Source organism: Protopterus annectens, chromosome 11.part0, assembly GCF_019279795.1.
Source record: "Protopterus annectens isolate FY-2018-M chromosome 11.part0, PAN1.0, whole genome shotgun sequence".
Lineage (NCBI taxonomy): Eukaryota > Metazoa > Chordata > Ceratodontiformes > Protopteridae > Protopterus > Protopterus annectens.
In genome coordinates, this window is record NC_056745.1 from 16,069,582 (window position 1) to 16,095,337 (window position 25,756).

At 39.9% G+C, this 25,756-nt stretch overlaps 1 protein-coding gene across 1 annotated transcript in view; it reads left to right on the plus strand.

Annotated features, from left to right (window-relative positions):
* LOC122815973 (zinc finger protein 585A-like) overlaps nt 1-25,756 on the plus strand; it is a 475,437-nt gene that overhangs the window by 302,892 nt on the left and 146,789 nt on the right. The gene's annotated exons all lie outside the window — the stretch shown is intronic.

Consider the following 25,756-nt stretch of genomic DNA (forward strand, 5'->3'; position numbering starts at 1 on the left):
AAATGGATTTGTACAGATGCTTGTGTTAAAATGTATTTGCAAAGTTGCTTGTGTTAAAAATGTGTCAGCAGTGGGTCCTGCTGGACAGAAAAGAAATATACATATATGTCCATCTGTATTGTTGTAACTGACTAAACATATATATTTTAACAGAGGATACAGGAAGGGAAGGGGTTAAGCTCAGCCCAGCTAACCTTAAGAAAAATATCCTGAAATTAAATGACTTGGTTTAGACTATAACAATTTTATCTAACAGGCTTTAATGCAGCCAGAGATGCAATGTCTGTAAAAAGCATGGGCTGGGATCCTGTGCTATTGCCTTGTGCCAGAGAATGGCTTGTTCATCTCTGCTGGATGGGTAGAAGTGTTGGAATTGTTTTACAGTTTCCAAATGCTGTCATAAACCTTAGCTAAAGTTCTGTGTGTGTATTGTGACACATCAGTGCCCAATCCTGGCTCAAGTTTCTAGTGAGAGGGTAGTATGGGAACCACATTGTCAGGTGACCAGATGTGATGTCATTCAATAGCCAGCACTGAAATTGTATTTAAATACTAGTGAGAGATGTGATACATGCACTTTGTTGTTGGACCTGACAAGAGAGACACTTATCCATTTTCATCTTGCTTTGTTTTAATAATTAGTAAGTAACTAGGGAACAGTAATTCTTCAGTCAGTTAGAAAACATAGTGAGATTAGCTAAATATTGTTTTTCTGTATCTGAATCTTTCCATCTGTGTTGTTTTTTGCATTCCTGTGACTGAAACTCTTGTGTTTATTGTAAATAGATATTCAGTATTTTCATGTTTTCAATTTTATTATTTATTATTAATTATATCTACAGTTTTCATTGTGGCTGATCTTTTAGAAAATATTCAACCTTTGAGAACACCTGGATTTATTTAGTGGCACTGTGGGCTCCATGTACTTGAAAGTCTTGCTGCTTGGTCAAACATTACCACTTGTATAAGATAGCTGATTTGGCCTAGTGGTGTGTTGCTCTGACTGCAGCTCAGAAGGTCCTGGGTTCAATACAAGTATTAATTTTAATAAATGTAATTGGGTACATTGGTAAGAGCTGGCTTCATGTGTTCTGGTGGCAGTGAATCTACCTTATAGTCTGGGTGGAGGAAACATAGCAGGTAAGCTGTGCCAGTCTTTCCTAGGTGCATGTGTGTGTGTGTGTGTGTGTGTGTGTGTGTGTGTGTGTGTGTGTGTGTGTGTGTATGTGTGTGTGTGTGTGTGTGTGAAATCAAATCTTAGACAGAGTGTATGTGACAGCTACTTTGAACATGGACTCTGAGAGCACTGATTACACAGAGAAGGTGGTGGAGGGCTTTGCTTGGAACACCTAGCTAAGGACTCCGCTCTACACCTGTGGCAGTGGGGAGTCTTATTTGCGACATGGAGAGGAAACCCAGCCCAAGGACTGGATTGTCCATTCCTGTGTGCTCTTAAGGGAAATTGTACTTGGTGCAGAGGTTTGCACCTGAAAATACTATGTGTGTCTACTTTCTCACAGTGAACATTCCCCACTGGTGTCAGTGGTGAGGATCGAGGCTCTTTGATCACTTGCCTAGAGAAGGGACATCACACATACTGCTTCCAACATTTCATTTTGGGGTTTAACTGTTCCTCTACCTAAAGTATATCTGAGGTATTCAATCTCCATTATTCCTAGTTTGTTCTTTGAGGGCAATCACAGTTATTCCTGTTTGTCTCAGAGAATTTTGTACCACCTTTACCTTAGGTAGTTGTGAGTCTCAGTCAGCAGAATGTATAATAACATTGTCTTCACAAACTGCACCATGGCTGGTGTGGGTTTTTAAGGCTATATCTATTAATTTTTGAAGGAAGATGGGATGCCAACTGTCATTTGGCACAGCGGTTAAGGCTGTGTACTGTACTTAATGTGGTGCATGATTTGTTAGTCTCAGTCCTCATTTGTTTACTGTATGCCCTTGAGCAAGTCACTTAACCAGACACTGGTCCCAAGTTGCTTATGAAAAATGACTGTGTTTAGTGGGGCTACCTGGTTAACAAATGGGTATAATAATAATAATAATAATAGTAATAATAACAACAACAACAACAATAATAATAATAATAATAATAATTATTATTATTATTATTATTATTATTATTATTATGTAGCCCAAAAGGAAGAATAGGTACATAAATGTATACTTAGCTAATGACCATTGGGGCTTTTATAAGTCTTATAAGTCTAGCCAAATATTCCACTGGTATCCTATGATGTTAGAGGTTGTTTTGAGGGGTATATATAAGTTAGGACAAGATTTACAGGCTGTCTCTGTCTATTAAAGACATTGGTACCAGACTCAGGGTGTATTTCTGATTTCCCATTCACTGGTCCAAGTTTGTCTTAGTGTTAAGGAAGAGCTCTGCTTCATGTAGATGGAAAGCCTTTTCCAGAGAAGGGGAATTCTCTGAGTCACATACCTGTCCCTCCAACATGTGCTATTTATGTTACAAGCAAAGTTTAAATTCCTAGATTGCGTACTTCGATGTCATTCAGTTTACAGGTATGCAAAAGATCCATCAGAGTGGGATCCAAGAATGCCTGGCATGCCAGGCATAGATCACCTGTCATCTGTCTTTAGGAAACAAAGTATAGAGATAGGGCTTTGAGGCCACCTGTTTAGGATGTGCTGTTTATACCCTGTACTCTTTTTGTGAGGACACCTGTGTAGACATTTCGTTTGTTGCATGGTCTTGGTCAGACACACACCAAAGGGGGGGTTCTACTCAATGATGAGCTTGATGAAGGCCACGTTTATGATAATTCCTTCCATGGCTTTGTATATTAGACTTGCCAGACTTATAGAGGTGGAGTTCCTGGGGTCTATTGATGGTCTGTCCTTGGGCAGAAGGATCATGTGGCACAAAGTTTGTCTGAAGATTATGGTCATACGGGTTTATATCAGATGATCGAAAGCTGAGAATATCAAAGCTCAAAACTTCAAACTTGCAACCTCAAAAATAAAAAACATCGAACGTGAAAAAAAAAACACTAAACACCTAAAACAACACAAAAAACGCTCTATGCAGGGGGGAAAGCCCTCTGCACCCCCACACCCCCTGCTACTTAAATATACCAACTCCGAGATCACACTACAGTGCAGTAAAGGGAAATCGATGTTCTGAGCTTCGATATTCTCAGCTTTCGATCATCTGATATAAACCCGGTCATACAGTAATTCCAGCTTTGCCAGTAGATCATGTTTCAGACTATTTAGTAGCCACTGTGGGTTTTTATTGGGACCCATTGAAGCATTATTGTTGGCCTCAGAGTGTGTATCTAGGAACTGCAAATTAGTGATAGTTGTGGGGGGGTATTTGGCGCAGTGGTATTTCCTGGGGGGGCATCTAGGAAAGGGAGGGTAAAAGAGGAGCTGAATTTGTCGGCCAGCAAATTTGCTTTATCTTCCAGCTCTTTGCAGGTAGCTTCATTTACAATCAGTTCTACACACTGCTATGTGCTCCATTTAAGGTTTTAGACATAGCTAAATAGAGCCTTGTGGTTGTCCCTTGTCTGGAAGGTTATCTTTACCTCAAATTTGACTTTAGTAGACTTAATTTGCCCTGTTAATGGTTTGTTTGTTTAGATTGATGAGAGTGTTTTATCATGCTGGGCACAGCACTTCCTAATTTTGGTTATGACTTTTTTATTTTGCTGTAGAACCTTTTCATGTTTGGTGGTTTATTTTTGACTTAGTTTTGACATGATTGTTCAAGGTTTCTGTGAACAATCCTGCATAGGCAGCTGTGTTCTCAGGGTTTGGGGAGCTTGAAATTTGGACAGGTTAGATTTAGGATAAAGCTTTGTGGTCTGTCCTTATCAGAGGGAGAGAGAGCACTACACTAGGGAGGAGCAGCCTTCTCACATGTTTGTAACTATCAGGCCAAGTATGTTTGCACCCCTTAGTGTGTGTATGGGCTATCTGGTCCTCGCTGTTTGTGCTTACAAAGTCCAGGAATCTCTGGGCCTGTAAGTTTGGGTCTGTGTAAGTATCTCCGTTTATAGTGGGGTAGTTGAAGTCTGTCATGAATATGGCTTTGGACTGAATGATGAGGGCTTCCAGTAAGTCCAAGTACTAGTTATAGGTTTCTTGGGTCATAGAGGGTGACCTATGGCTTGCACGAATATAATATGGGACATTTTCCATGGAGATTTGGAAATGGAGAAGGTCATCCTGTTTGACCAGTTTTGATGTGAATTTGTTGTGGATATAGATTAAGACACCTCCACCTTTGGTCCTGCCTGTGCAGTAGCTGGCATGAATTAGTGGAAGGCATTGTAGCCCTACATTTCCAGGGTGCTCTTTGCAGCTTTAAGCCATATCTCAGTTACTGCAATGATATCCACATTCTCAAGGATGAGTAGAGTCTGAAGGATGCTGAGTTTCTTGTTTAGGTTCCTGCATAGAGCAGTAACATCTTTAGATTCCCCTGGGTTGGTTTTGCAATGTCAGGAGGTTTATCAGTTTGGTATTGCTTAAAAAACACTATGAGGGAGGACAAAGTTTTAGCCAATGTTTGAAAGTATAGAAGGGACAGGCGCAGAACACCCTGGGCAAAACATGTTATGCTCGCATAAGTCCTCTAGTGTTAAGAAGGCTGCCTTTTCATTAGCCTTAATCATGTGAGAGATTTGCCAGTAATTTTTTGTCAAGTCTAATTTAGTTTAGAATTGTAGTTTCAGCAGTCCTAGGTACAGATGGTAACTGTAAGATTTCAAAATGCTGTTTAGTTTCCTAAAATCATTGCAGAACCTGATTTTTCTGTTGGGTTTTAGGACTAATGGTATATGGAGGTTTTTCACTCATTTAGGGCACCTCGGTTATCTCTAGCTGAAGCATTTCTTACATTTTCCTATACTGCCTTTCTTTGAGACTCTGGTATTCATTATGGTTTTAAATTCATCTGTCCTGAATTAATTTTAATAAGATGCAAAATCAAATTGGCTCTGCCAGGCATTTTTGAAAACCTTTCCTTGTTGTGTAAAAAAGATTATTTAATTTCTTGTTTCTGTGACTTGGATGCATATCATCTGTCTGACCTGCTGGCATTAAGGCCAATCTTCTTTCCTTGACAAGTTCACTAATCTTTGTTTCTAAAATAAATACCAAAGTTTATACTTCCTTCCACGGTTTCAAAAAATTGATAGGATATATATATTCTGCTATTTTCTTATTTGTCCTTCAAATTCTGTAATTTAGATCATGTATTTTCTCTGTTATTTCAAATAGCCCCTGTCATTTACACAACAACATCTTATCTGCTGAAAAGCCCAAGCTAACATGTCGTGCTCGGCTTTACATTCCTGGTGTGTGCGTTTCTATTATACACTCCATTCCAGGTAGTTTGAGCTCTTTCCATACTGTAGGCATTGCTACTTTAGCCTGTCTTGCAGTCTTTGTAGTGTTTTAAGATTTTTTAAAATGGGGATTTCTCTTCTTCAGAGTTTTTTTTTTCTAGCATAACCCATAGTCCTTGAGGGTGATTGACAGAAATGGGTTTAGAACTCTAATTAGGTACTGTTTCTTCTCTTTAATTTCCCTTGTAAAATATTTCTTATTGTTATATTTTTCCTTCTCAGCCCTTCCCTCTGGCTTAGAATTCTTCATTTCTGACATTTTCTGTTTCAACTTTCAGAAAGTTTATAATTCAGCTCACATAGTGCATTTTCCAAACACCATAACGTCACTTACTTAGAATATGCCATTTACTGACAGTTTCTTTCTCTGTTTTTGCTTCTTGCTTCATGTACCTGATTTGTAACATTTACAGTCTCTAATAACATTTCTATCTCCTGGTTTGCAACACTCCCCTGGTGCCGTAGTTAGTCTGTAAGTCTTTTCCTTCTACTGGGTTTGATAGAAGTACTTTCTGACATATTTCTTTAACTGATGTAATGTTTTTCCTTCTTTGTATTCTTAGCCACAGTTTTGTAACCTTAAGGCTAACAGTATGCCTTGATCTCGGATAGATTTGTGCACTGTCATTAATGGGTCTGGTGGTTGCTCCCTTACCCTTTTTCTGGGTGAGCCAGGGACTTATTCATCTTCTGGTTTCCCTTCCAACTATGATAGAGTGGTTTGTCAAATAAGTACCTTCTTCACAGTGCATTGATAGCAATGGGATGGACTGCCTCTCCAAACCCAGTTTGGACTTCTTTCTTTGTAACAGCAAACTGTTTCTTATCACAATTAATGAATACTAGATTTATTGGCTTGTTAGCGATTGTTTTTGTCTTGCATGCATACTGGTCTTTTACAAGTATTACCTGGGTTCTCATGTAGTTCTCTGCCATCATTTAAGGTAGCACACTTAATTCATCTGACAGTTGCAAAGTAACCAACTGTAGTCTTAGTCACTTTAGAAGTTAATGTATCATGTACTAGAGACATAACATCACTAGTAACATACTTTTTAGATATTATAGTTTTCACAGATTTAACAGCACCACGTTCACTATTACAAAATCTGTGTATATGATCCCTTTTTCCACATTTAAAACAGAGTATGTTTGCACTTATTTTTTGTTTGCTCCCAATAACGGACACAGGTTTTACCATAATTGTTTAATTCTCAAACTTATACATGGTTTCAGGGCACTACAATCTTTCTGCTAGCACAACAAAATATTCAGAGATTTTAGGGTCAGTCTGACACACTAGTTTTCTTAAAGCAGTAGTAAAGACCTTATCATATGTAGGATATGCCCCAAAATTCCATGAGCATTTGGTAAACAAACCTACTCGAGGACATAGCATTCCTGGCCTTATTCTTACAAATATGGCCACCTCTTGCATTTCTTGTCTGCTATCTGCTTCTGCAGTGAAGTCTGGCCACGATCGTGTGATATTTTCCTTTAAACTCCAAAATACTCCTACAGCAAATCCAGTTTAAAGGCTGTAAATGTGCCAAACCCAACTTACTCCACAATGAAATATCAAAATTCACTTTTAACTGCATCACCACTGATTTTCAGACAGCAGTCAAGTTTCACTCAGGAATTCTACATCCATTAGGAAAAAATGCATAGAGCCAGTAGTCTGTACCAGAACAAGGTTTCGCAGGAAATTCAAAAACAAACCACGCTATTGGTTTACCATCATAAAAAATGTGCTGCAACAAAATAAAGAAACACCTTAAATTATGTAGTAGATCCAATACCATCTTCTCAAAAAAAATATTTAAGAAAATTACAATAAGGTGTGAAAAATAAAATAAAAAGCATTGCAATAGAACTGAAAAACACCATCAGGTTCACTAAAGGAGCAAATGTAATTAGGCTGGCCACTGAAACCAAACATAATTACAAATCAATATTTAACTATGTTAAGTAACGATTCCCTACATTGCTCTAAACTTATTGATCATGGCTGTTCCTAATCTGCCCTAATAGATACTGCCAATATCCTTTCAAGCAAATTAAGTGCCATCTTCACCCTGACACTTCTATCCAAAACCCTAAAATTTCTGAATCCCTTACTCACCCAATTATCTCCAAAGTCCATTTGCTGAAATTGCTAACTGAGACCAAAAATACTTCCTCCATTGGACCTGAAAATGTACCAGGTTTCTTAATTAATGCTCTTACAGATAGCACTCCCTAAACTGTTTTACCTAAATTCAATTACTGGTCTGTTCTCTGATGTTTAGCTCCTATAGTGGTGATTTTTCTCCGTAAGGGTAGCCTTACAACTGATATAGATAATTATAAATGTCTCAGCCTTACAAACCTCAGCTGCAAAACCATAGACTATATTACAATTGGCATTTATAAACTACAATATCAAGAATATTATTAGACTTAACCCTCAATAGTTTCTCTTTTTAAGGGTAGATCCTGACTGCTGAATCTGGTAAACTTCTTTGAAAGGGTTATAGAGGCTTTAGACAGTGACCATGTGGTACCCACAATGTATGATGACCCAAACAAGCCCTTCAACAACATTCTCCATGCTTCCATCATACAGAAGTTAAATGCTTTACAAATTAACAGTTCTGTAGTAAGACAGATAGAAAACTGGATGAAAGACATCCCACTTCAAAAGCTTTTGACTGGCAGCTTATTTATTGCAGAAGTGATGATTTGTTAAATGATTGCATCTACCTTTCAGAGACTGACTGTTTTAGCAATAGCTTCCAATAACTATATTATAGGTGTGTTATTTTAAGAGTGGACAGTGATTACATTCATTTTGTGCTAGACTGGTCCAGCTGGTGGCAGAAATGTACTAAAAAAGTAGGAAAATGGTACTGGCACTCGATAGGTATCATTAGCCCTCTTATGAAGCATGTGTATGTGTGTGTGTGCACGTGTGTTTGTGTGCATGTGCACGTGTGTGTGCATGTATGAGTATGTATTTATTTGTGTGCACGTGCGTGTGTGTGTGTGTGTGTGTGTGTGTGTGTGTGTGTGTGTGTGTGTGTGTGTGTGTGTGTGTGTGTGTGTGTGTGTGTGTGTGTGTGTGTGTGTGTGTGTGTGTGCGTGTGTGTGCTTGTATCTGTATGCCTGTGTCTGTCTGTATGGCTTTCTGTGTATGCAAAATTATGTTAGTTAGGGTTCAATTTTTGCTGATATGATCGCACTGGAAGGCACTGGGCTGAGCACAAGACTGATGAAATCCTGGGAAGCTAGTCATTGTAACTCTGCTCTGCAGCTGTGCACTTTAACTCATTCCCTCCAGAATAGCTCTTTTGAGTGTGTACCTTTAACTCCCAGTGGGCGTGGCTTCAAACTTTAAAAAATGAAGTTATCACCTTACAGTTCTAACAAATAGTCATTGACAGAGGTCAAATATCAATACAACTGTGTTTGCCATCATGTATGCTTCAAGATAAAATATTCTGATACCTTGTATGTGGCATGGTTTTGAAATTATTAATGCAAATATGAACAAGCATTATTTGATGCCTAGAGGCGCAGTAGGAGGTAACTGCAGATGCACCTGGAGACGTCACTTATTCAGGCACAGCAGGTGTTGTCCATACCCCATGTTTGCAGTGTCTACTGTTGAAAGTATTCACCCCTCATGTATCAGCTTGTTCTACACATATGAATTGGCAGTAGCAGCAGTGCAGATAGCAAAACTGTACCCCTGAGTATAACAGCTGACTCATAAAATTAATAATATATATATATTAGAAAAAAAGAGGTACTACTTACCTTTCAAATGCTGTGCTAATCATACAAACGTCTAAATTATATACTGTACAGAAACAAATTTTTTATCAAATTTTACAATTCTGTGAAATCAGTTTGATCTCAAATGCTGAGAATGATAATAAGGTGTTCTTTAGTTAGATCCAAAAACTGAAAGGGAAAGCTTTGGTCCATGGAAATAATCAGGACAGTATAGAAGGGCCACCTCCATAGTGCTGTGCTACCCAGGTATAGAAATCTAGCTCTGCTCCAAGAGGGGCAGAAGACATCCAGGATGACCCAGCACTACACTAGAGTTACAACTCTATGCAACAGATGCTATGCTAAAATAAGGTAATGGGAGTTGCATGTCATTACCTATTCCTAGCATAACCCAAACCCCAGCATGCCATTTGCATAGGTGCCAAAGTAACTGACTTCATGGGGCCACGTGTATGTCGCATATAGTTATGCACACAGGCCAAGTTATAAGTTTGTCAAGCATGACTCTAGTCATAGGGAACTCCACTGTGCAACACACTGATGCCCAGCTCATCAGGCTGGATAGTGCCATGTGTATGTCACATATGGTTATACATGCAGGACAAGTTATAGGTCTGTCATGCATGACTCTCATCATAGGGGACTCCATTGTACAACACACTGATGTCCAGCTCATCAGGCCAGACAAAGATAGATAATGGTTAGTTGCCTATATGGACTCACCATATCCACAAAATGAACTTAATGGTCAACTCTCAGCTATCAACTGGTCCTTTCTCAGACAGCTACAACTCAATGAAGCTGTCACTGAATTTAATAATATATTTCTTAACATACTTAATTCCCTTGCCCCTATATGCTGTGTTAGAATAAAATCTGCCATATCCACCTGGCTGACTCCCCCACTCACTCCCTGATGTCTCAAATGGATAAAAATTGGAAGATTTGGACCAAAACCAAACTGCCCTTTTACCTACAACAATATAGACTTCTTTGTAACCTTACTAAGAAAGCTATTATTAATGACAAGAGAAACTACTAGTCTAATCCTAAAACACACCTACATAACCCAAAGAAATTCTGGCATACAATTAATCAAATCCTTTATCCCGGTAACCCATCTACTCCTCAGCCTAGCCCCTCTCTCACTCTTCTCCAAACTGCTACTAACTTCAACTCCTACTACATAGACACTATCACTAAACTTATAAATCTTCTACACTCTTACTCCACCCCACCCTCCTTCCCTCCTATTCCCTCTAATAATTCCTCTGCTTTATGCTTAAAAACTGCATCCACTAGACATGTAAAATATTTACTCCTGAAACTTAAACCTCATTCTCCTTCATTTGATGGTCTCCCTCCTGCCTTTCTCCAACTAGCTGCCAACTCCCTAGCACTGCTCATCTCTATTCTTATCAATCGCTCTCTTACTGAAGCTATGGTCCCTGACATATGGAAAAGGTTCTACACTCTTTCCATCAATAAAGGGGGTAATTCCACTGAACTATCCAACTATAGGCCCATAGTAATTCTATCACCTCTGTCCAAAGTCTTGGAGAACTGTGTACACAAACAAATCTTACAACACCTTACACATGAGAAACTAATCACCCACACCCAACATGGCTTTTGCCCTGGTCATAGTACCTCTTCTGCTCTTATCTCCTTCAGAAATACCATTTCACAAGCCAGAGACCAGAATAAACTAGTTTCTTGTCTCTTTCTTGACCTCTCAAAGGTATTTGACACTGTCTCCCATCCCCTTCTGTTAGTCAAACTCTCCCTGTTAAACCTATCTACCTCCACTATCTCATGGTTCTCCAGTTATCTTAGCAACCATTTCCAATCTGTCAAATGGTGCTCTGCTATCTCCCTGAACTTCCTATACAGATGGGAGTTCCCCAAGGGTCAATTCTTGGATCACTGTTTTTTAATATTTTTACTAATCAATTATCTTCCTCAGCCCAATACTCATTGCTTGTCCAGTACGCAGATGACTCCACAATCATCACCACTGCTGTTACCCTCTCTGAACTTGATACTACAACACAGGACTCCTTCTTGTCTGTTGAAAACTGGCTTAACCTAAACCTTCTAATCTTAAATCCAAAGAAGTCCAAACTATGTCACACTTGAAATCATCTTTCACCATCTCTTCCCACAATAACACACCCATCATAATAGAAAGCCACACCAAACTACTAGGAGTCATTACTGATGACCAGCTAAAATTTGACCTGCATGTTCTAAGAAACATTAAAGAAAACATTAAAAAAAATCATAGAAACAAAAGCTCTCTCTCTAGTACTGCTAAAAGTTCTCTTTCACATGCCTACCTATTACCAGCACTTCTCTATGGCTCTCAAATTCTCACCAACTTACAGTCCACACTTATTTCTAAACTTGAGTCTACTTACAACAAGGTGCCTAAATTTGCTACTGAACTCCCATATACTCCACTCATCACTGTTTAGCACCCAGAAAACTGAACTGGTCAGAATTGCCCCATAACCTTCTCCTTTCTCATCTTCAGATAATTCATTGTATTCTATACCAACCCACCTTCTGCCCCAGTATCACATCTATCATAGGTTCATAGGTTCATAGGTTCATACTAGGCTATCTGCCCAAGGGCATTTATAAGCCTAGCCCATAGTTATGTGGCTTTCGCCACCCCTTTAGTTTGAATAAAACTATGCCTATTATTTTGCTGTGCCTCTGTCAAGGAGCGACACTGAAGTAATCCCTGGGGTATATCTGCGATCTCCCATCCATTGGTCAAGATTCCTCTTGAACAAGGCCAGCGAGGTGCTCTGCCTCACATGTACTGGGATTTTGTTCCACAGCATAGGGAGTCTCTGGGTGATGAATCTGTCCCTCCAGCACGTTCCATTAATAACCGTGTCAAGGTTTAAGTCTCCCGCCCTTGTGGTTCTGAGGGATCTAGATTTTTTGAGGTGAAGCATATTCATCAAATCTGGGTTTGACATGGCCTTATATGTCAGGCACAGGTCACCTCTGAGCAAGCGGTATGAGACTGAATAGAGCTGGAGTTCTTTCAGTCGGGCAGCATAAGACATATTTTGAGACCCTTTATCCTTTTGGTGAGGAACTTTGGAGCCTTTCCAGCTGCTGCAGGTGTCGGGTCAGATACATTCGAATGGGGCATTGTACTCAATCATAGGTCTAATGAGTGATGAGTACAGGGGGACGATGACCTCCCTTGATCTAGATGTGAATCCCTTCATGATCAGGTGGGCAATGTAGAAGGTTTTCCTAACTACTTTAGCAACATGAGTGTCAAGCGAAGGCTACTGTCAACCTGGGTCCCCAGATCCCTGATGACTTCTTGTGTGCTCAGTGGATTGCCACCTATATGGTAGCTAGGGGTAACCTTGTTTTTCCCGAAGGGTATGACTATGCATTTCTTGGCGTTTAACTTTAGGCCATGGCTCTGGCACCAGTTATCTGTCTCTGTGAGGCCCTTCTGAAGGATATCTGTGTCAGATGTGTTTTCGACTATGGCGCCCAGTTTGCAGTCATCTGCAAACTTTGTCAGCCATAACCCTCCTGTGTTTGCTTGTACTTCATAAAAGTAGATGCCGAACAAGAGTGGACCCAGGACTGAGCCCTGTGGGACACCACTTGTGACAGGCTTTGAGTCTGACATGGCTCCAGCAACTCTGACCCTGTGGGTTCTGTCACTTAGCCAGTTTGCAACCCATCTTGTGATGTATGGGTTTACATTCAAGCTGATGAGTTTTTCGATGATACCTGAGTGGGGTATTGTGTGAAGGCCTTTGCCAGGTCAAGGTAGGCTGTATGGACTGCCTTTCCCTCATCAATGGCCTTGGTGACTGTCTCGAAAAAGTCAACCAAGTTTAAAAGGCATGATCTGCCTTTGACAAAGCCAAACTGGGTTGGATCCAAAGTCTGCAAGTTCCCTATGTCTTTATTTATGAGTTCCATTATGATCCTCTCCATGGCTTTGCAGATAAGGCTTGTCAAGCTAATGGGACGGTAATTTCCAGGGTCGGTGGAGGCACCGCCCTTGTGAAGTGGGACCACAGTCGCCGTCCGCCACTCCTTGGGTACATATCCTGAGGTGAGGCTAAGATTAAACAGCTGTCCTAACTGCGGGTTTAATTCCTCATTGAGTTCGTGGAGCACACAGCCAGGGACACCATCCGGTCCCATGGATGCTGTGTTTTTGCCTTGGAGAGAGCAGTTCTCACCTGGGCGTTGGAGATGTTTGGGGGGCTACAATCCTCTGGTATAGATATCTCTCCTTTTGGGGGGGGGGAAGAAGTTTGCACTGAACCTGTCAGCCAGTATGTTGGCAATGTGTGTAGGTTCAGTAATCTTCACATCATTTTGAACTAATTCTGAGCATATCTGGGAGTTTCCTCCTAGGTTTCTAACATAGCTAAAGAAGGCCTTATGATTGTCTTTTGAGTCCTTGGCGATTTTTCTCTCAAAATTTGCCTTGGATGATTTTATGAGAGCTCTTAGTTTTTTACTTATAATGATCAAAGGTGTCTTACCTTTCAAGGATTTTGCTCTATCTTGTAGTAGCTTCCTCCTTTTGTTGTAGAGCTTGTTTATGGCTGGGGTCCACCAGACTGGACGCTTGCCTTTGGTACAAAGAGTCTTAGTTTTGTTTGGGATTGCCTGATCCATGCAGTCCTGTAGGTGCTGGTAGAAGGCATTTGTAAGTGATTCAGCGGTTTGAGTAATGTTTACCACTGGCTCAGGGGCCTTAAAGGAGACCACACTAGTTTTTAGAAGTGTGAAGTCGGCTTTTGAGAAGTTTTTCACTGTGGTCTTTTTTATTTCAGGTGGGGGCGGGATGAGGACCTCCAGCGAGATTAGTTTATGATCTGATCTCACCAGTGAGGGGTATACTTCCTGTGTTGAACATTGTGATCCCATGTTCGTGATGATGAGATCAAGTATGTTTTCTCCTCTTGTGGGGATGGTGACTAGTTGTTCCATGGCATTTGAGTTTATGAACTCCAGGAACCTTTGGGCTAGAGTGTTTGGGCTTGAGTAGTGTTCCCAGTCTATATTAGGGTAGTTGAAGTCACCTAGTATGATGGTGTTTGGAGATACATTTATCTCCTCCAATGTTTTCAGGAAGGCCATGTGAGGTTCCTGAGTTTGAGAGGGTGGCCTGTAACATGCTACAAATTGCAGAGCAGTCTTGCCTATGGTTAATTGCACCTGGATGGTCTCCGATGCATCGTGCGTTGCCACCAACCTTGAGGTGTGGGTGTCCTTTATGAATATGGACACCCCTCCTTTCTTGGTGTTGTCCGGATTTTGGGGCCGGAATGCATGATATGAGGTGAAACCTGGTAGTGCTGGGGTGCTCTCAGGAGCCTTGAACCAGGTTTCTGTCACAGCACAGACATCGATGTTCTCCATACTGAGAAGGGCCTCGAGTGCATGCATCTTGAGATTGAGACTTCTGGCATTGAGCAGCATTACCCTTAGTTTTTTTCCTTTTTTGTGTTCTAGGGTGGTAGGTTTAGAATTTGAGCCTTGCCTAAAAAAGGCACTATGGGGGTGGCAAGAGCCTTTGCCAATATCCGGAAGCCTAGGGGTGACAGGTGCAAGCCGTCCCTTGCGAAGCAGCGTGGCTTGTCCAGCATGTCATCCCAGGCAGACAGACATTGGATCCCCTTTGAATGATACCAGAATTTAAGCCAATTATTAAAGCTGATCATCTTATCACTGTATTGTGGCATCATTCTAGGTGAAGGTAGGATACTGCTCAAGGTCAGGGTCATACCTGCCTGGGCTACATAATCAGAGAGCTCCTCAATGTCTCTTTTCATGTAGTCCAAGGAGGTACTTCTCAGGTCGTTGACACCAGCGTGGACAATGACTGAGTCATACTTGTACCTGCTGTTGAGAGACCTGAGTGCTTGCGTTATGTGGCGGATTCTAGCCCGACAGGCAGCTTACTGTGACCTTCTCCTTACTCAGTCTGGTGGCGGGGCGTCAGTGTGTCTGACTATGGAGTCACCTATGACAAGTATGTTTGGTGTTGTATTTGGCCTTAAGGGCAGTGACTGCTTTGCACACTGATTTTGTTGTTTATGTGTTGTTTGTGTGGTGTATTGAGTTTGCAGTTGCTTGGGTGTCTGCTTTGGAGGCCTCTGCTGTTTAGGTAAATTTTACTCAGAGCCTCCGAGTATGTCTTAGTGTGTTTATGTGTTTGATTCAGTGGTGTGGTTGAGTTATGTGAGACTGGTATTGTGGTGTGTGTAGTTGCCTTCTCCTCCTGCCTGGTCTTGCCAGTCCTGAGTTGAGAGAGCTCAGCCTCCAGTCTGGCTAAATAGCTGCATCTCTCACAAGTGTTAGTGTTACGTGGGAGGAGGAGAGGGTTGTCCGTGTACATGAGGCAATTGTAACATTGTCTCAGAATTCCCAGATTCACCAACTGGGCAGGAGAGGACACCAGCATCTGACCCTTCGACATGCTAGAAAGAATTATGAGTTGGTATGAGACAGAAAAAGTAGTGGGCTTAGCAGGGAAGTGGGCACTCCTGGGGGTTTTGCTAGTGAGAGATTTGTATAATATAGAAGTGCTTGACCTGCAAAGAGAATGCTTATAAGACAAGGGATATGCTTATAAGACACCCCTGTTAGAACCTTGTGTAGCTCAGAACATCTCCTGACTATTCGCAAACCCAAGACCAACATAGGAAAAAAACTCTATAACTGTTACCCTGCTGAAAAATGGAATAAACTACCTCTAGACATCCAATAAATTAGATCCAAATCCCAATTTAGGAAAGCAGTAACAATTCACTTCAAGGAAAATAAAATATGTTTGTGCCATCTTCCTGCTGGCTGACATCTCCCTGAGGTATCCTATTCTCTTATTTTACTTCTACCTCTGTGAAACCCTACCTTTCTCCTTACCTCTCTTTATTACAACCCTGCTACCCATCCTTTATTCCTCTCTGCTTCTGTCCTGCACTCCTACAATCCTTTTCATACTTGACCAGCACTTCTCCTAGTCACAGCCAGTCTAACTTTTTCTGCATAAACCTTTCAAAAGCTAATGTCTAAATGTATTATTTCTTGTTTCTCTCCTCTGTATCTCCTCATGCTGAAAGGTATATTCAAATTGCTGTGTATGTTAACCTTGCTATTGCTTATGTAACAGAAATATATGACTTCTTGGTGTGTGCGACCATGCATCAACGAAACTTCAAACGTAACAAAGATTCTTCTAATAAAAAGGATTTTAATGTCATGCACTGGTAAGCGCTTTCACAATAGCTTCTTCAGACCAACAAGCACATTACTACAAACACTACTATAAATACTAAAAGCAATTATGACGTGGCTTAATTATTAACCCTTCACTAACATTGAGCATACTAGAATACATCAAAGACATTTCTTTTTAAAAAATATATATATATAAATCATTCTTATGCTCGCATGATTAATTAATCACAGTTAATAAAATAAATAAAAACATTTATTACTAAAACATATATTATATGAAATCACAAAGTTAATATAAAATAATATATATACTAAGAGCATTTATTCTATTGCATTGAGAACATTAAGTAAGTGTGCAATTAGTTACTATCATGGATATCATCAGTCTTTTAAAATAGGTTTGAGTGAAGCTCTCTCGAGGCCATGACCTCTATCTGCCCTAAGTTTCAGTATCCAAGTCCGTTCTCTTTTTTCAGTATTATTCCTAATATTTCCTTGTCTAATTATGGGATTAATGATATCTATAGCCATAAATTTAAATGTATGATGATTATTAAACATCAAAACATGTTTAGCTAATGCATTATTCTGATACTGTATTTTGATGGCATATAAATGCTCTCTAATTCTTGTCCGAAAAGATCTATTAGTCTTCCCTATGTAAAATGAACTACACACTTCACATTCAGCTAAATAAACTATATGTGCTGTATCACAAGTAGCATTTATTCTAAAGCTACAAACGTGTCCTGTATCAGGATGAATAGAATTACCTTTATTATTAATGTAGCTGCAATAGTTACAATTTCCGCATGGACTAGTGTTCCAGATGTTACTGGATATCTTCTTAGTGAAGTTAGAACATAACAGTCTCTTAAGATTAGGTTTATTTTTAAATCTAAATGATGGTTTGTCTCCCACAATCTTTTTAAACTCAACATTACTAGTAAGTATCTTCCAATGGTTGTTAATAATATTATAAAGAGCACTGTTATCATTCGTATAAAACATTGATATTTTTATATTTTTTATCTTTAAACCTATTAACTTTATCCATTTCTATAGGTGTTGAAAAATATGGTGCAGCTCTGTCCTGTCTAAGTATGTCTAAATCTGACAGGCTTCTATCTACTTCTATTGCTTTGTATCCTCAACTCGCAAGTCTATCTTTAAAAGTATTAATAGCTTCATAGAAGCCTGTGTCGCTAGCATTCAAGCGAGAGATACGCATACCTTGTCCCCTTATAATATTTTTAAAAGTATAATGGGATTGCATGCTACTTCTATGCAATACGTTGTTTCTTTGGCATTGTTTTCTATATACACCTGTATTAATATATTTGTCCATAACCCTTTCCATGTGTACATCTAAATATTCAATGTATACATTGGAATAGCTATGGGTCAATTTCAACAAACTAGTCATACAATTCATGTCTAAAATAAATTTGTCTAACTCTACAATGCTTCCATTCCAAAGCAAAAAAATATCGTCCACAAAACGTCGATAAAGTAAAACGTGTCTTCTGTAGATGTCACATTTGAACAAACAATTTTCTTCCCAATAGGCTAAAACCATGTTGGCATAGCTATTGGCACAAGAACTGCCCATAGCCACGCCATCACATTGAATGTAAAAACATTGTTCAGACACAAATATGTTGTTTTCTAATATCACTTCCAAAAAAAGACTTAATAAATCTATATATCTCTGGTCAAAGTCACTATGTAATTTTAAATACTCTTTAACTGAATCTATACCAATATCGTTGGATATTACCGTGAAAAGTGACTGAACATCTAAAGTGACAAAAATGTGTCAGAACTAATCCCTTGCATGTTACTATATTCATACAAGTCTAACAAGAATTGTCTGGTATCTTTAAGGACATAGATGTTGTCATTAAGTATAGGTCTCAAAGCTCTCTCTACATATATTGAGAAAGGTTCAGTACACCAACCTTTCCCTGAGACTATGGGTCTCATCGGTGGATTCATGCTATTTTTATGAATTTTAGGAAGTCCCTGTATAACACGGATCATCGGAAATTCAACCAACAAATACTTACCCAAGTCTGGGGTGATGTCATTACTTTTAACTAAGTTTATAATTAGAGTAAAAATGGATGTTTAATTTCTTCAACTTTATCAATATTAGTGAGTCTATAATATTTCTCATCACTCAGCAATTTATTCATAGCTTCTTGATATTTCTCATAGTCCATTATAACTATAGGACCACCTTTATCTGCTGGTCTTATCATAATAGTTCGATCATTACGTAAATTTGAGAGAGCTGTCCTATCTCTAGCTGTAAAGTTAGTATATTTCTTACTAGATCTATTCACTTTATTTGAATTATCGTATTCACGTAGTTCATCTTCTACTAGACTGTAGAATACATCTACTATTGGGTGACTATTGGGTATATAAGTGCTTGGTTTCTTAAAATTACTTTTCTTGTCATTAGGCATTGCACCAAATTCATATTGTAGCAAAACATTCCTTAAAACATTTTAATATCTATTAGAACATCTGTTAAATTATTAGTACTGCTGGGAATAAAGCTCAAGCCTTTATTCAACACTTTGATTTCATCTTCAGTCAATGGTCTCTTTGAAATGTTTAAAGTCAAGTTGTCACTGTCTGTTGCCACATTTTTTTGATAGTCTGGTTGGATTGTCTCTCTAATGAATGTTTCCTCTTGGTCCTGCCTCGACTGGCAGAACGGTCTCTTTTCACCCCTCTCTCCAAGGATATGGGGAGGGGGAACTGTGGAAAACCCATATGATTCCTATTACCAGTAGGTACCTTAGGTCTGACTACTTGTTGTTCTATAGTCACTACATCATTGTTAATGTCATTATTAACTCGATCCCTTTCATTGAACATAGTCGAGGATGGAACAGTACAAGCATTAACATTCTCATTCACTTTATCTGTTGGAACATTCACATTGTACGAAGTTTCTCTTTGTTTATTATTGGTGTTACTGATATTCTGAACAGTGTTCTCCAAATTATCTGTTCCTTGAGCACAAACTTGAATGCCATCCTGTGATGTATTCATACTACTTGTTTGTTTATTATTTAGTGTGCGGTCAGCATTGGCCCTTATATTATAATCATTTTGTACCATTCCTCTGTTTGTCCTAGGCCAAGTGAAGACATGGCCCTCTCTAAAATCTGTAGTGTCTCTATCAATCTTGGTATACTTTTGTTGCAATAAGTGTCTCTCATAAATTAGAACACCATCTAGTAAAGTACTTAAAGCCCGATCGGGAATCGGTTATACATAACTTCTTGTTGTTTTCAAATAGAATTTCTAAGTTTCTCTTCTTCTGGCTTAAAAAAGTCGATAAGTAAATTAATATATTTGAAACTTACCTCCAAATTCACTTGTTGCCAGCTAGCTAGAAGTTCCATATACAAGTCCTCACAGGTAGGCATTTTCAGAGTCCTTAAACCCCTGGGTATTATTTTTCTATTAATGCATAACTTGAAATGTTGTCGTTGCAATTTTAGCCGTTTAAATTTCATGGAATCACTCTCCAACTGTTCCACGGCTAAACGTAGTTCTTCTAAGTCATGCATTTCCACTGTATCTTCATTATTGACTTCATATAGAAACAGCGGATTATATTCATTGCGAATACATGCTAAAAACTTTTGTAATGGGCTTTCGCCTCTTCCTTCTACTCCTATTTGTTGGTTTTCTTTTACCACTGACCCAATTGGTCCATGTATCTCGGCGGTTACTTCAATTCTTTTCACCGGTTCCGGAGGTCTATAATCCAACTCTAGGTTAGTATACATACTAGTACCATCTGCCATGTCTCCCATGAGTGTATGAAAAGTCAGTAAAACAATAAGTAACAAAGTTACACTCGGAGAAGTAAACGCCACACACCAACTGAAAAATAATTGCTTTTAGTATTTATAGTAGTGTTTGTAGTAATGTGCTTGTTGGTCTGAAGAAGCTATTGTGAAAGCGCTTACCAGTGCAAGACATTAAAATTCTTTTTATCAGAAGAAGAACCTTTGTTATGTTTGAAGTTTCGTTGATGCATGGTTGCACACACCAAGAAGTCGTATATTTCTGTTACATTACATTATTTTTCAGTTGGTGTGTGGCGTTTACTTCTCTGAGTGTAACTTTGTTACTTATTGCTATTGCTTATGTCTATGTAAATCTTTTGGATTATTATATGTCTAATTAATTGTATGTTTTTACTGTGCAGCTTTTCTCCCCAGGTCTCCACTGAAAAAAGGTTCTGTCCCAGTTGGACTAACCTGGTCAACAAATGTCAAATAAATGAATGAATGAAGAGCATCAGAACTAGTAGATGTAAGATGCTGACGTTTTCTTGTGATATAAATAGGACATGTTGTAGAGAGAGATATGATCTCAGAGATCTGGTATAGGGAGAGAGATGTGATCTCAGAGATCTGGTATAGGGAGAGAGATATGATCTCAGAGATCTGGTATAGGGAGAGAGATATCTCAGAGATCTGGTATAGGGAGAGAGATATGATCTCAGAGATCTGGTATAGGGAGAGAGATATGATCTCAGACGTCTGGTATAGGGAGAGAGATATGATCTCAGAGATCTGGTATAGGGAGAGAGAGATATGATCTCAGAGATCTGATATAGGGAGAGAGATATGATCTTAGAGATCTGGTATAGGGGGAGAGAGATATGATCTCAGAGATTTGGTATAGGGAGAGAGATATGATCTCAGAGATCTGGTATCTGGAGAGAGATATGATCTCAGACGTCTGGTATAGGGAGAGAGATATGATGTCAGAGATCTGGTATAGGGAGAGAGAGATATGATCTCAGAGATCTGGTATAGGGAGAGAGATATGATCTCAGAGATCTGGTATAGGGAGAGAGATATGATCTCAGACGTCTGGTATAGGGAGAGAGATATGATCTCAGAGATCTGGTATAGGGAGAGAGATATGATCTCAGAGATCTGGTATAGGGAGAGAGATATGATCTCAGAGATCTGGTATAGGGGGAGAGAGATATGATCTCAGAGATCTAGTATAGGGAGAGAGATATGATCTCAGAGATCTGGTATAGGGAGAGAGATATGATCTCAGACGTCTGGTATAGGGAGAGAGATATGATCTCAGAGATCTGGTATAGGGGGAGAGAGATATGATCTCAGAGATCTGGTATAGGGAGAGAGATATGATCTCAGAGATCTGGTATAGGGAGAGAGATATGATCTCAGAGATCTGGTATAGGGAGAGAGATATGATCTCAGAGATCTGGTATAGGGAGAGAGATATGATCTCAGAGATCTGGTATAGGGAGAGAGATATGATCTCAGAGATCTGGTATAGGGGGAGAGAGATATGATCTCAGAGATCTGGTATAGGGAGAGAGATATGATCTCAGAGATCTGGTATAGGCTCCCCATCCACGTGAAACAGACTTGCTCCCCATTCCTTTTCAAGCGTAACCTGAACCCTTGCATAGAAATTGGAAATTCACCACTGGTCTGGTGGCCATGCCTCTGATGGGCAGAGGTCATCAGTTAATCATCTCCCAACTCATATATACCCCTTGTATAAATGTCTAAGATACACATGTTTGTAGGGCACTTTTGGGTTACCCACCTAGGCTTATAAAGACCCTTCTGGCCATTAAGCAAGTGCACATCTATGGACATATAATCATATGCAATAATACTGTGGGGCTGGGTGTATGCTGTAATGGCTATGCTACTAAATTTAATCCTAAATTTACTCAAAACTTTAGTCTGAGTTGTCCATTGTATCCAGAGGACCAGATGACAAAAAACAATGTCAGCAGATGTGCAGCCTTCAGCTGCAGAACAGCTCCACTTGTCTGTCAGCGCTGGTATTGCATGCTACATGCATTTCCACCATGTACTGCCTGCAATGCCAATACTGGCTTAGATATGAAGCAGTACTTAGGATCATAAGAAGCTACTAGGTTATTGGCCCTGAGGCCCTTACAATCCTAGCCAAGAATTTAGCCCATGTTCCAAGTCAACACCTGATGCCCCTATCTAACAGGGACACAGGTGGAATCCCATGGGTGCATTTTCTGTTCCCCAACAAAAAAACTTCTCCAAAGCTGATTATAACCTCCTGAAGGAAGGTATAAACAGCTTCACAGCCCCACCCCTGCCCATAGGAACCGGCACAAATGTCCAGACCTACACAAAAGTACCATGTTGTGTCTTTCAGCTTTTCCCGGTTAGGGGTCGCCACAGCGGAACTCCGGTCCGCTAATGATTGGTAGTTGATTTTTACGTGCCGAGTTACCAGCCCTGATGCACAACCTTCAATGAAGGTACGCCCATTCACACATGTCTCCACGCAGAAGACACTCTAGCTGAGAATTGAACCGGACAGCGTCTTACTGTGAGGCGACAATGCTACCACCGCAGCACCACCACCTCATACGAGCATTTATATAGCTGCATGGAATCAGGAATGTCCAACAGGACAAAATCATCCTCCTCAAGGAAGAGTAAACCGGTCTGGTGGACATCTGCAGTAAATAAACTCTGTAATAAAAGGAAAAAAAATTGCTGTCCAGGATCAAGAAGGAGCAGGTGCCTAATAGGAAGCAATCTCTCCTTAGCCTGAACAAGCAAATAAAAGTACTAGTGAAATCCTCCAAAGCAAACTTTGAGTCCAAACTGGCCACATCTACTAAAGACCATAATAAGGCCTTCTTCACATACGTCCACAGTCTCAAGGAAGCACTCAGATCTGCTCAGAACTGGTGGGCAAGGAAACCACATACACAAATGCTGTAGATGTAACCAACCTGCTGGAAAACAGGTTCAGTGAAAACTTTACCCCTCTGTCCCCCCCATCAGTAAATCAGAACATCCCCAGCACCTGCCCCCCTCCCCTTATCTCTAGGGAGCAAGTCATCACTGCCCTCTCAAGGAAAAAAAATACAGCCTCCATGGGACCCAACAACATCCCAGGCTGCATCCTACATGAACTCAGGCAGGAACTTCCAGCACCATTAAGCACCCTATTCAACCAAACCCTGAGTACTGGATTCATTCCAGCCAAGTGGAGGATAGCCACTGTCATCCCTTTACACAAAGGTGGAGTACCACTGATCCAGGAAATTATAGACCCATCAGACTAACTAGCCCAATCTGCAAGGCCATGGAATGGATTATCATGGATCTCATTAAGAAGGACATTGGCAACCTCCAAACACTCAATCCCACACAATTTGGTTTTGTCAAGGGGAGGTCATGCCTGTTAAACTTGGTCGACTTCTTTGAGACAGCCACCAAAGCCATGGATGAAAGAAAGACGGTGTATACTGCCTACCTTGACCTGGTCAAAGCCTTCGATGCTATTTCCCACTTGGTTATAATAGATAAACTCTCTCAACTAGGTATCAGTCCGTATGTTATCAAATGGGAAACAAACTGGCTCACTGATAGAACTCACCTAGTAACAATAGGGGAAGCCACCTCAAGCAGTAGACCCATAATGAGCAACATACCCCAGGGATCAGTCTTGGGACCTCTGTTGTTTGGGATATACTTTTCTGAGGTGCAGGCCAAAATCAGTGGTCTATGGCTGACCAGTTTTGCAGATGACTGCAAGCTGGGTGCTGTCATCAATTCCCCTAGTGATGTGGACATCCTGCAAGACAAGTCTCTCCCAAACAAATGACTGGTGCCAGAAACATGGCCTCAAACTGAATGCCAAAAAATGTATCATCATCCCTTTTGGGGAGAGTGGCAGCCCCACAAATTATCGCATTGATAAGAAGATCTCAAGTACGCAGTCAATCATGAGGGTCTTGGGCAACCAGGTTGATACCAACCTGACGTTTGACCACCATATTGCTTCTGTTGTACAGAAGGCTTGCTACATGGCCCACCTCATTAGGAAGAGTATCTCATCCAGAGACTAGGAGGTCATAACATCCCTGTATTCTTCCCTTATAAGACCCATTATTGAGTACAACACCCTTTCGGTATGTACCTCACAAAGCACATGCAGCAGCTGGACAGTCCACAGAGGTTTCTCACTTGGACCTCAAACATCTACCCTTCACAGATAGGCTAAAAGCCCTGTCACTCTACTCAGTCTCATACAGACTCCTCAGAGGTGACCTCTGTCTGGCATACAAAAAAATCTCAGACCCCGCCTTGATGGGACTGCTGCATATCTGCAAGTCAAGCTCCACTCAACTAAACCGCATGCGAAACCTCAACCTGGTCTGTGACATCAATAGGACTTGAAAAGGGGCCTTTTTCTGTGGCTTAGTCAACCTACCTGGGTTAACAAAGAAAAAAGTAAACAAACAAACAGCAAAAACAATGCTGTGGTCACTTGGCTACAGGATAGCAAATGCAGCTGTAGAAACATTTTATGCAGATTCCATAATAAGTAAAAATAATTGTAATTGAAATGCTGTGTATTCAAGATGAGGCAACACTTATATACTACATTTATGATAAAAGCCATCATTTATAACTTTAAAATTGTGGGGTCTGCAACACTAGACAACACACATTGTTTTTTGTTTGTTTGTTTTTTGCACAGTATGAAGGAAAATCTGACTTAACCCATCAGCCATGTTAAACAAAATGTTAGCATGTGGATGTATCTCGACAACCAACTGTAAAGTATCAGTTTACAAACCGTAGGGCGATGCATCAGATGCCTTTAATTTTAGAGATGTCACTCAAACCAGTATTCTTTGCAAAATTTTCTGATAATCATAATGGAGTTTATCCAAAATTGTACATGAGCCTGTATTTTATAGATATGGAACAGGTAGGCTTCTTAATCTTGTAGAATTGTTTGAAAATGTAAATGCAGCAATCAGTGAAGGGCTGACAATGCATGTAGTTTATTTTGATTTTCCTAAGGCATTCAACACCACTCCAAGTGTGAAACAGATGACAAATTAAAAGCATTAAACATCAATCCATGTACTGGGTAAGATGTTGGTTAAACAGGATAGAATAATTCACAGTGGTGAGACTTACCTGTATATCCCGAAGAGAGCCATCACTGTTGTCTCATAGGACTCTATACTAGGGGGTCATTTCTCTGGACTATTCATCTCAGCTCTAAAAATGGGAAAGGAACTCTGATTAACAAAATAGGTTGACAATAAGAAAACAGGTAGCATAATCACTTCAGAGAGGATGCCAAATTTCTTCAAAATGTTTTATAAAACAGGGAGATCTATTACAGTAGTAATGTATTGACCTCACCTTGACATTGGTAACTGCAAAATTATGGGACTTGACAAAAAGGAGTAAGTTACGATAAGAAAGGGCATGTCT